Genomic DNA, 12,591 nt, shown 5'->3' with positions numbered 1-12,591 from the left:
GCTTTCCAAGGTTGTAAAGCTTGTCTGGAAGCAGATTGTCACAGCTTTCTCCTGCAGAGCAGGTGGTGGGTTCAAATCCCCAACCTTCTGGTTAGCAGCTAGATTCTTTAACCACTACCCCTCTAGGGCTCCATCATGAAGCACAGGAGCCTCACATACCTGGCAGCAAGAGAGAACTGGTGAGTCCCCATTCCCCACTTCTCCCAGAAGTCAAACACTTTTGCACCTCTAATTCTTACCTGTCAGCTGTGTATGTTTTCAAGAAAATTTTTCTAGAACTGTACCTGTTCCTGCTTTCTTACATAAAGTAGAATTAATTGCATGTTCTTTAAATGATCTCATTTAACTTTCCCTGCTGTCTCATGACAGTTCATTGAAACACCCTTTTGGTGGGGGGTGGAGAGAAGAGTCTAACTCAAGTGTCCACTGTAGCAGCTCTTATAATAGGAATGCGCACTCTGTCTCTGTCTCTCTCATCTGCTATGACGTCCCACTGAGCATAATGGTCTTTTCCGCATGTACCCTCTTCCTACTTCAATTTCCTCCTGATTACCTGGGGTGGACCCTGTATTCTCCTAGGAGCAGAAGTTAGCAAAATTTTTTTTCTCTAAAGAGTGAGGCAGTAAATATTTTCCGGTTTGGAGGCCACAGAATCTCAGCCCAGTGACTCACCTCTGGCTTGGTATTGTAAAAGAAGTCAGAGTAATAAAGACATACATAAGGCTCTGCAATAAAACTTTATTATGGACTCTGAAAGCTGAATTTGATGTTACCTAACTTTCACAAAATACTTCTTTGGAATCTTTTCAACCATTTGAAATTGTAAATCTCATTGTTATCTGGCTGGCTATACAATATAACGGGCAGAGGGGCAGATTTGACCTAAGGGCCAGTACTAAGTTCTTCCATGCTCAGCCATCAGATGCGAAATAAGCATTGGTTTACTGAATGGCTGCAGATAAGTACTGCTGTTCTCTTTGTACAGGTAAGAAAAACCCACTCTCCAAGAAATGCAGAAACTCGCCTAGTGGCATACCAAGGTGGCAGAGGCTGACTTAGATTCCGCTCGTTCTGACTTCAAAATGAAATAGAACCTTGTTAATAATTTCACTGAGAGAGCAAGCTCTGGTGGTGTAGTCCCCAGAAGGTCACACTGCTAACCCCAAAGCAGTGCCTTCTCTGGAAGTTCAAATTCACCAGTAGTTTCATGGGAGAAATATGGGTAATCTTCCTGTGTGATGACAGCTTCCCAAAAACCCAATGAAGAATCAGCTATGAATTGCTTCTGACTCTAAGGCAATGAGTGAGTAAGCATTTCATTACTGGCTTATCATTTCACATAAGCCTGGCAATTTTTACAACCCATCAAAGAAAAGGGCTAAGTGCTGTAAGTGTCATCACCCATCAAACCTAACATAAAAACAGCATCTGTTGTTGTTGTTATGGGCTGTTGAGTCACCTACAACCCATAGTGACCCTACGTACAACAGCCCTAAACCCTGTTCTATCCTGTGCCAATCTCACTGTCTCCAACACATCTCCATTACCCCAGTCACTAATTCAATCCATCTCATTGAGGGTCTTCCTCTTCTGCTCTGTCCCTCCATCCTCCAAAGTATGACATCCCTCTCCTTGCAACATGTTCAAAGTATGTTAGACGAAGTTTCAGAATCCTTGCCTCCAAGGAGCAGCCTGGTTTAACCCTCTTCAGGTTGACCCTGTTTATTCTCTTAGCAGTCCATGGTATATTTAATACTCTTCACCAATACCACAGCTCAAAGGCATCAATTCTCCTTCTATCATCCCTAGTCATTGCCCAGCTCTCTGATGCATAGCAAGTGACTTGCAAAGACCACGGTATGTATCAGGTACACCTTAGTCTCCAGACTTTCCCAGTCCAATTAATCTTTTAACTTCCTGGCTACTGGTACCAAGAGTGTTGATTGTAGAGCCAAGCAGACTGAAGCTATGAACAATCTCAAACTCGTCATCATCTATCATAATGCTGTCAACAGGCCCACTGGTGAGACTCTTTGTTTTCTTGATTTTGAGCTTCAATCTATACTGAAGGCTGCAGTTCTTAACCTTCTGCATCAAGTGCTTCAGGTCCCCCTAAGTTTCAATAAGCAGGGTTGTGTCATCTCCATCATGCAGATTGTTGATGAGTCTACCTCCAATTCTGATGCCACACTTCTCCTCATAGAGCTCAGCCTCCCAGATAATCTGTTCTGCATATAGATTAAAAAGGTATGGAGATAGGACACATGCCTGGCATACATCCTTCCCAATTTTGAACCATATGGTGTTTCCTTGCTCTGTTCTAATGACTGCCTCCGGGTCCAAGTACAGGTTTCACATACCAATTGATATATTTCAACAAACAGATGCTGCCCTAGACGTGCTCATCTAGTTGTGCCAAGAAATCTGGAGGACAACTGCCTGGCCAACTGACTGGAAGAGATCTTTATTTGTTCCTATTCCAAAGAAAGGTGATCTGACAGAGTCAGAAATTACTGAACAATATCATTACTATCACATGCAAGGAAGATTCTGCTGAAGACTGGAACAGCACGTCAACAGAGATCTGCCAGAACTGCAGGCTTGGTTTAGAAGAGGCCGTGTCTCTAGGGATATTGTAGCTAATGTCAGATGGATCTTGCCTGAAAGCAGGGAGTACCAGAGGAATGTCTGTATTTCATTGACTATGCAAAGGTGTTTGACTGTGTGGATCACAAAGAACTGTGGCTAACTCTAAGAATATGAATCCCAGAACATTTGATTGTGCTTATGTGAAAGTAGCATCTAGATGACTTTAAAAGGAGCCTTGGTAGTATAATCTAGTATGTGTTGAGTTTCTAACCAAAAGATTGGCAGTTTGAATCCACTGGCCACTCCATGGGAGGAAAATGAGATAGTCTCCTCCCACAAATATTTAATCTCAGAAACCCAGTGGAGGGTCTTCAGGAGTTGGAATCAACTTGAGGACAGTGGATTTGAAGTTTGAATAATTAAAGCTCCAAGCACCTATTCATTTTATGGCTTCCTGTCCCTCATTCTAAAAAGAAATGTTAAATACTTTATAAATTTCTTTCTTGCTCTCTCAAAGTAACAAACTAAAAGCTACTTTAGGTTTATTTATTTTGTGTTATCTTCAATTCATTTTCTGCAAGGGTGTCAGAGGCTCTTGAGGGCTAAGTTTCACCCGTTGCTCTCAGTGAGTACCACGAGATAGTGTGACCTTGTAGAAAATCCAAAGTAGAGGCACAAACCCAGATGCCTGCAATGTGAACATGGTAAAGGGCACTCATTCAGCTTCATGTACAAACCAGTCTGAGAAGCAAGGTTATCAAGAGACAGGCAGAATGGAATGAAAAGAGGCAACTCAGTCAGTCAGCTTCTGGGTCTCAAGATGGCAGACAATGTTTTCATTGTGGTAAAGGTACACTCACAGTCCTATTCCATTTCAACAGTATCGACCTGTTCGGTTTAGTGACTTTGATTATATTCTTCAAGCTGTGCAAGCTTTCTCACCATCCTCCTCTAATCACCGTTAGTGGAAACCCTTAAGCTTTTCCCCTGTGCATCTCATCTAATCTTTTGAGTGGCTGATGTCAACTGATCCTACAAAAATTAATTGTTGTTGTTGTTATGTGGCATCGAGTCATTTGCAACTCACAGCGACCCTATGTACAAGAGCCCTAAACACCATTCTATCCTGTGCCAACCTCGCCGTCTCAAACACATTCATTCCCACCACTCCACTCACAGAATCGATCCATCTCATCGAGGGTCTTCCTCTCCTGCGCCATCCCTCCACCCTCCCAAACATGATGTCCCTCTCCAAGGACCAGTCCCTCCTTGCAACATGCCCAAAGTATGTCAGATGAAGCTTCAGAATCCTTGACTCCAGGGAACATTCTGGCTTCACCTTCTCCAGGACAAACCTGTTTGTTCTCCTAGCAGTCGATCGTATATTCAACAGTCTTCTCCAGCACCGCAACTCAAAGGCATCAATTCTCTTTCTATCATCCCTATTCACTGTCCAACTCTCCAATGCATAGCATGTAATTGCAAAGACTATAGCCTGGATCAGGCGCACCTTAGTCTCCAGCCTGACGTCGTTGCACTTCAGTACTCTTGAGAGGTCCCTCACAGCTGACTTTCCCAATGCAATTCGTCTCCTCATTTCCTGGCTGCTGTTACCAAGAGTGTAGAATGCTTGTCTGTCAGATACTATTATATATATTTAAAAAATTGAGACAGACTAGGAAGAAGGATTGGCCATCCACTTCTGAAATTAGAGGCCTTCAAAAACCCTATGTACAAAAATTAATTATCTAAAAGAATACAATGCTCAAGACAAACATATGTTATTTATCAAGATAAACAAACAGTTGTTGCACTCACTGAAGACTTTAAGGGTTATTTTTGGTTTAAAGTTTTAAGAACTATGTCAGGGAAATAGCTTTGGGGCTCATCAAGCTTCAGTGGACCCATGAAGACTGGATTCATCTGAGAATTTAATGTTCTGTTCTACGACCTTCCTTTGATCAGGAGTCATCCAAACACTCTTTGATATCGTCCAGTTCTTCCAAATAATCATTTTTCACAGTTCTTCCTGCTTTGGCCATATCACTTGGTAGGTTTATCAAATAAAGTACATGATTAGATGCTATCAGTGAGGATTACTGGCATCAGAGGGACTCAACATCAGCATAGCAACACTGCCTTCGATTCAGGTCAGTCTGCACGAGATGCAAAGGAAAACTGCCAGTATTTCAGGACAGAAGCAAGGAAAATATGGTGGGGAAAGGCTGAGGGTACAACTGAAACCATCTATGCACTGATGCCAGACAACATCCATGCCAATCTGAGTATAGCAGACCAGATGGGTGTGGCCCTGGCAGTCTAAAAACTCCTCCACGCCAAACACTCACAGAGTTCATACAAGCCAGCTAAAAACAGCCAGGGGGCCACACAGAACTGACGCCTCTCAAAAGATAATCGACCTGGGGAGGGGGGAAGAAAAATATGTAATTTTCAAAAAAGATTAGGTGAGCAATTTGCAAGCAAGTATGCAATAAAATAAGGAACGGTGGTGGCACAGTAGTTACACACTTCACTGCGAACCAGTAGGTCTGGGGCTCAGACCTACCAGTCATTCCAAAAAAGAAAGAGGCAACAGTTTGCTTCTGTAAACATTTACAACCTGGGAAATTCTATGGGGCGGGACCACTCTGTCCTACAGGGTTGCTATGAGTGAGACTCCAGCTGGATGGTACAAGTGTAGGTTAGGTTCCACAATTTTCTTTTTCTTTCTTTTAACGACATGAAATAGCTAGTTAGGACAGAGCTGAAATTCCAAGTTACAGAGTTGAAAACATCCACCTAATATCAAAATTGTTTCCTTTTATTCAGTTGGGTCATCATAATTAACAGGAATATAATCGAGACCCTAACACACTGGACTCAAGTCAGGCAAATACACACTTCCATATAAATCTACACTTAGGGAATGGTAGTGGATGAGAGGAGGAGAGGGCCTTAAATTCTTATCTGTAAACCCATCTTCTGATTCTATGCTTAGTTTTCCATTTAATTCTTTGAAGCATTTAATATACACACAAGGTACAAAAACCAGAAAGGAAAGGGTAGTGAGTCTCTGTTTGGACACGGTTAACCGTTTCCTATATATAGTTCAGGAATTTTATTATTGCTTCATGCTATCAAGTTGATTCTAATTCATGGTAATCACATTTGACAGAGTAGAACGGTCATGTAGGATTTTCTAGGCTGTAATCTTTATGTGAACTCCTACAGAGCTGCTGGATGGGTTTGAACAGCCAACCGTTTGGTTAGCAGCCAACTGCTTACATACTGTACCCTAGGGCCTCCTCAAGGAACTTACACATCTGAAAAAATGGAGCACATATTTTCTCTCCTGGCTTGTTATACAAAAAGATGTGTTTGTGCTGCACTGGCTTGTAAGCCCATACTATCTATACTAAACAGGACTGTGGCTGGCCAACAGTTTTCAGTCACTCTCCATGGCAATCCTTTTAATAATTAAGAATTATAAATGGCATTTTTTTTCCTGGTGCTGATGACCTGCAAAACACAGAGGGACCCTTTGCTTCCCTTATTTCAATGCCCCTTCCTATCCCCATTTTATGCCTGACTTAGACCATGGTCTTTTCAATCAGTACTATGCATCTGAGAGCTGGACAATGACTAAGGATGACAGAAGAAGAATTGATGTCTGTGAAATGTGGTGGACTACCCCATGGACTCCAAAAGAACAAACAAATATGTCTTGGAGAAGGTGCAGCCAAAGTGTTCCTTGGAGACAAAGATGATGCGGCTTCATCTCATATACTCTGGGCATGTTGCTGGGAGAGGCTATTCCTTGGAGAATGCTTGGGAAGGTGGAAGGATGGTAAAAGAGAGACCCTTGACCAGGTGGATTGACAAGGTGACTGCAGCAATGGGTTTGAATATGTCAGAGATTGTGAGGATGACATGGGACAGGACAGTGTTCAGCTCTGTTGTTCACAGGGTCACTGCAAGTCATGCTTGACTCAATGGCACCTAACAACAACAGCAGCAACAGCAATTAATAGGTGAAGAAACTGAAGCTCAGAGAGATTCTGCCCAAGGATGTCTAACTAGGTGCGTGGTAGTTAGGATCCTACCACAGGATCCAGCTGGTCCACAGGACAAGAGTGGAATCTATTCTTCAGAAAGTAGACAGATGCTGGTCACTGACCTTGGTACAAAAAAATAAAAATGAATGCACAGAGAAATCCTCTTTCCATTAAGACTGCCATCTTCCATGTGGTGAGACACCAGCACCTGCCATGTCATTTTTCCACTAACCTTGCATAAAATAGGTTTCCCTGGGGCTGCGCGCTGTTATCTCCAGAGAAATGGAAAGAAGACATAGCTACCTAAGGTGCACAAGGTACAAATAGGACTCTAACCATCGTGATGGAACAAGGACAGGTGATGCCTAAGGGCTCCTGCTTTGGAGTCAGGCAGGCTGTGTCACTTACTGGTTGAATGAACTGAAACAACTCAGCCAATTTCCCTTCCACCTACACTCTGTGTAATGGCTGTGAGCTTTCAATTATAGTAACACACAAAAAGCCAGATGATTCCCACCGAATTCACAGGGGTTCCTGCGTGGTACAATTGGTTAAGGTCTCAACTACTAGCTGAAAAGCTGGTGGTCTGCATCTACTCAGAAACACCTCAGGAGACAGGCTTGGTGATCTGCTTCTGAAAGGTCACAGTCAGGAAAATCCTATGGGGCAATTCTACTCTGTGTGCATTGGGTCCACAGCATGAGTATGGATCAACTTGTCAAGAACAACAATAATCACAGGAGCATGGGATCCTAGGAGGGAGGAATCTGTGAGCAGGGGCGACATGATGAGAGCACAAGGAGGAAGGCCGGCCTGGGCACCAGGGTCAGCCCACAGGGATGTGGGCCTGTCTCATTTTGTCCAAGCCCTTAAAGAGTGTATAAGGCCTCTGAGTTATGCCAAAAAAATAACTATTTGCTAATGAGAAGAGGTAAGATGTTTTCAAATACGTGGAGACTGGGCAGTTGGGTGGCACGCCAGAGAGTACTAGACTGAGACCCCAGCTCATGTGTCTGTCCATTCTCACACTGGAAGACGCTCAGCTCAAAGCCTTTGGATGTGGTCCTTAAGTGTCAAATGAAGAACCTGAACCAGACAATGCAATAACCTCAAATTGTAGCAGTGTCTAATCCAGCCATGGTCTACCCCTTTACGAGACAAGGACAACTCTAGGTGAGTCACAATGCCTGAACCCAATCTGTACATCTTCATTTCCAGAGCTCTTCTCATTTTATTGTTCAACTCCAGGCACTCTGCCCTTTTACGTCTCAGCTCTGGAAAATGACAAGAAACCCTCCACAAGAGGAGAAGAATGGAAAAAGATAAGGGCCACAGGAGCCTCAAGAAAACCCCCCAGCCCTTTCCTCAGAAGCCATCACCACCTGAGGCATGGATGAATCACAGGATGTCTCGTGACTCTCATCGCCCCATCTCCCAGACAAATGGCTAATTCTTGGTCTCCATATACTGTCCCAACACACAGGAAGCCCAGAGTCTTCATAAATATGTTTTTCACTTTGCTTGATTGAAGCGATTATAAATGAACTCAGTAGGATAGAGCTTGTATTCTAGCTGATTAATTTTACTGAATTTCCTGGAAAGGCAGAGAGACACAGATAAAGGGCCATGGATAAAGGTTGGAGTTCAAGACACACCACCCCACCTGGCTTACCAGGCAGACTTAGACATGTCCTCTGACCCGAGGACTCCTGAAGTCTGGGTACTGCGAAGGCACTACACAGGATTTCCCTTTCAAAAATCAGAGTGGAAGGGAATTTAGAGGTCTCCAAATATCCAGAAACTATTTTTGGAACTAAATGACTTTTCCATTCACCATTCTTTAAAACCAAAAAGAAAGAAAGCAAGCTATTCGCCCAAGAAGTGGATGTCATTGACCATCTAAATGGAAACACAAGAAGTTTCTTTCAGGGGGGAGTACCAGATCACCTTAAAAGCAAGGCATTCCCCCCAAACTAATGCAAAGAACTATCTACCAACTGAAATGCTAAAAAATGAAGTTGATATCTGTCTATCAGAAGATCAAGCCTGAGAAGTTTATGTAAACTTGAAGTTGACTGGGATAAATATAGAAAACCTCCTATAACTGCATATGAAATAGAGGTTCCAAGAAGGTACCAATGACGCAATCTGAGTGTGTTACATGGGCTCCAACCCGGCAAATTCCAGAATCACAGACTGTTTTCCCCTTAAAGCAAAAGCCTGTTCAAAGGACATAATACACTACAGACCCCACTGAGGTAGCAGAGGTCAAATCCTGTCTTGTGCAAAAAGTCACCCCTTAAAAATGTACTCCATGATATAATCCTGGTCTTCTACCACTAGCATGATTGCCTGCACTCTGCTTTGATCTCAGATGTGCAGTCAGCTAACATTAAATTTCAGTAAATCTATAGAAAAATCTCTGAAACTACTCTGTAGGAAGCATACCTATGAATACCAAGTTCTTCCCTAGAGAGCTTTTTCTCAAATGGTAAATACATTTGAGTGAAGCTCTGTACAGTGGTGATACACTCGGAGGTTACATACTAGATAGCCAGAAATAAAAGCTGCTAACTGTAAAAGCATGCGGCACAGAAATGATAAATCTGCTTCAGGTTTTTAACAAAGTTTTGGAGTATGATTCCCAGGAAACGAACTATGAAATTTATATATGCATGGTGCTGGTTTAGAGAAACAGTAATTCAAACCCCAGAGGATCTGTAATCAAAAAGAAAAATCCTGTTTCTGAAATACTGACATTTTCGCCACAGCTGGGGAAATGCATCCTTCAGCTTGGATCCTCTTTGTTGTAACTTGAAAAAGAAACCACAGTTGCAATAAATCACCAGCCCTCCCAGAGCTGGCAATATCAGATGTTGTTAAACACAACGTTGAATGGAATTACGATGAAACTTCCAAGAGATTTTGTTTACAATCTTTGACCCTCACTTACTCTGCAGTGTATTTTATGCTATTACAGTTTTTTTGTTAACTCACCTAAGGAAATACTCTAAGTCTGAAACTTTTCCCACATAACCTCCTGTATTCATTTTTCCCTCCACAATTCCATCTATTTAAAAAAGCTGGGTCTTTGGTGATCTCTGGTGGCCTGGTGGCAAGAAGCTGTACTGCAATCCCAGAGGTGCATCGTTCAAACCCACCATATGCTCTGCTGGAGAAGGAGGGACAATTTCCTCCTGTACCAATCAGGTCCTATTTGACCATAAATAAACACACACACACACACACACCCCAAAAAATATAATAAAAAAAGAATTTAAAAAAGAAAAGCTGGTCTTTGTTTACATTTATACCCTTCCGTTCGTTTACTTTCTTTTTTTCTTATTATTGTCGAAAATATACAATTCCTATCCATCCAATTAAGTGGCATGGATGGCAAGCAAGTCAAGTGACCATTCTCACCCTCCTTTTTCTGAGTCGTTCCTCGCTCATTAGCACATCCTCTGTGTGCCTAAGGTTCCCTATCTAAACTGGTGTCAATTTGATCTCATATTGATCGCTGACGGATCATCTAAGAGCATAATGCTCAAGGCAGACAAGTTTCACTAGTTAAGCTCTTAGAAGACACCAGCCAGCAGGTTTGATGACTGTCTCAGGGTGGTCATTGTAAGGGCCCAACCTCAGTTCCTGAACACGGGTTCCTGGGCACGAAAACTGAACGAGTCTCTTAGTAGGGTTTTGAGAGAGTCACACGCACATATGGGAGAAAACGTGCTCGGAAGCCCAGCTCTGGCCACGTGATAAAAAGTCCCTGACAACTTTCAAGAAGAACTGGTCACCCATAAAAGTCAGCAAAATTGTGCTATGAAAGTGAAGCTGCAGTGCCCGATTACAGCCTTCGGCCAACTCCACTTAAATGTTTGTGGCTTGGTGAACATTCCATACATATTTCGGGCAAGGTATTCTGGGAGCTGAAGTTCAAGCTGTCCCCTGCTGAATTTTCACTCACTCTAGAAACATTGTCTCTGAAAGGATACACATGTTTTTACTTTGCAAAGGAAAAAAAAAAAAAGTAAAATATTCACTTTTGTCCACTCCATCAGCACGGTTGAGCCCGAGAAATCATACTTCTTAGAAAAGCCCTGTAACTCAAGAGAGGTCTGCAGAGAGTGAATGCAAAACGTCGGTCAGGAACACAAGTGGACTGGGGGAAGAGGGACATGGGAAATGCAGAATAACAGCGGGACTAGGCCATCCCCACAACCTGGCATCCCTGGGGTCTGCTCACCTCGGTCTCAGGCTGGACCACGAGACAGAAATGCCTACAGTTCAGTTTCTCATTCGGCATCCCCGCTGCAACATAACCACAACTGTTTCCTATTACCCTCGAAAATGAGCTTGAGCCTTTTCTCAGCAAAATGGTCTTTTTAATTGGTTCATTTTCCAGTTGTTTGGGTTGGTAGCAGGCAGACAGCTTGCAGGGCCGCTGATTCACAACAGTTCTACCAACCAGTTCCAGAGCTAGCCCAGACTCCATCACACAGCTGTGGGGATAGCTGTGGGTTAAAATTATAATATGATCTCACCTGGTTTTCAAAATAACTTTAAGCATCTTTTTAACCCATAAAAGTGTAGTAGGCTCTAGAGACCCTTCAAGGTTCAGCCATGTTCAGGGAGGGATGCAGAGCAAGTCCTCGGGTTTCATTTGCTTTTTCCATATCTGAGCACAGCGAAATCGTCAAACAATCCAGCAGCTTCCCTCCTCAAACATTTATTTTAAAACACCAGTGCCATGCAGCGCTCCCTTTCCTGCGTGGGCAGAAGGAAGCAGGCACAATGTCACCACGCTGGGCCATTTCGGAAGAGCCTGGAAATCACTGGAAAGCCAGCAGCCTTTTCTCTCTGGCACTCAGGCCAGGGTGCAGAGAAGTGACTCCAGATAGGACCAGCTATCAGATGACCCATGGAGACACTGAGGTTTGCCGCAAATGCAATCGCACAAAGAATGCAGACGAACCCTTGCAACCAGCCAGTGGCCAAAAGGAAAGGGGCAACATCACTTTAGAGAACGAGACTAAATGAACTGTAGAAGTGTTGCCACGATTGGACTTATTTACGTAAATAATCGGGCAACATCGTGCCCGATGTGGATCTGCCACAAAAGGGGACCTGAACGACCACTTTTGTTTTTCATTTCTTCCGAAACCATCTGGGTCTAATCATCTTCCCATGCTGGCCGCGGTCCACCGGGATATTTCAAACGGCATGTTAACTCGCTTGATTTTTAAGGAGCTGAGGAAGAGCAACTCTGCACAGTGTGGGAGCAGGCTCTCACAACTCTAAACCGGTGGGAGTCCCTGCTGTGCTCCCTCCGGCACGGAGCTTTGGATAGAAATGGCTGAGCTCACCATACAAGGGACCCACACCCCAAAGCCGGGAGGGCCGGGACGCCTGTGCTTCCAGGTGACAGCTCAGCTGCTCACTCCGGGGCTGGAGTTGCCTGCCCGTCCAGTGTCGCGGTGGCGGACCACAGAGGCCGGGGCAGGGATGGGCGAGGCCCCGCGGAAAGAGGAAAAGCGAGCCATCCGTCAGCTCGGCGGAGGAAATTCCAGGCGCCCAGCTCCCCGGCGCCGGACAGGACAGCGGGTGACGTGAGGGAACCGAGTCAGAGGGAGGAGGCCGCAGCTCCACGAGCCGAGCCGGGAGCCGCGGGCTCCGCGCTCCGGGAGTGGGGCGCCTCCTGGGGAGCTCGACCTCCTTCCCTAGGGTCCCGGCGACGAGAGGGGCGCCCGCTCGGCACCCGGACTCGGACCTCGCGGCAGGTCCCAGCCCAGCAGCAGCACCCCGCCGGCGGCCTTACCGGTCTCGCGGGTCGATCCACGACGTCTGGCGCGTGTTGTGGTCGATGTAGAAGACGCGGCCGTCGTAGTCGCGCGCCTCCTCCCAGCCGGCCGGCAGCGGCAGCTCGGCGCTGTCCCGGGCGCGC

General features: G+C 44.7%; 1 protein-coding gene across 1 annotated transcript in view; it reads right to left on the bottom strand.

The window, feature by feature from the left end:
• The window catches only part of WWC3 (WWC family member 3), a 146,744-nt gene extending 134,160 nt beyond the window's left edge, over positions 1-12,584 (bottom strand). Inside the window, exon 1 of the mRNA XM_006892356.1 lies at positions 12,466-12,584. The gene's annotated coding sequence lies outside the window, so the exon portion shown is untranslated. The remainder of the gene's footprint in view (positions 1-12,465) is intronic.
• Positions 12,585-12,591: the final 7 nt, after the last annotated feature.

Source organism: Elephantulus edwardii, unplaced genomic scaffold, assembly GCF_000299155.1.
Source record: "Elephantulus edwardii isolate Elephantulus edwardi_28Jun2011 unplaced genomic scaffold, EleEdw1.0 scaffold00115, whole genome shotgun sequence".
Classification (NCBI taxonomy): domain Eukaryota; kingdom Metazoa; phylum Chordata; class Mammalia; order Macroscelidea; family Macroscelididae; genus Elephantulus; species Elephantulus edwardii.
The sequence above is the reverse complement of the archived record's forward strand: the minus strand, read 5'-3'. Positions and strand labels throughout refer to the sequence as shown.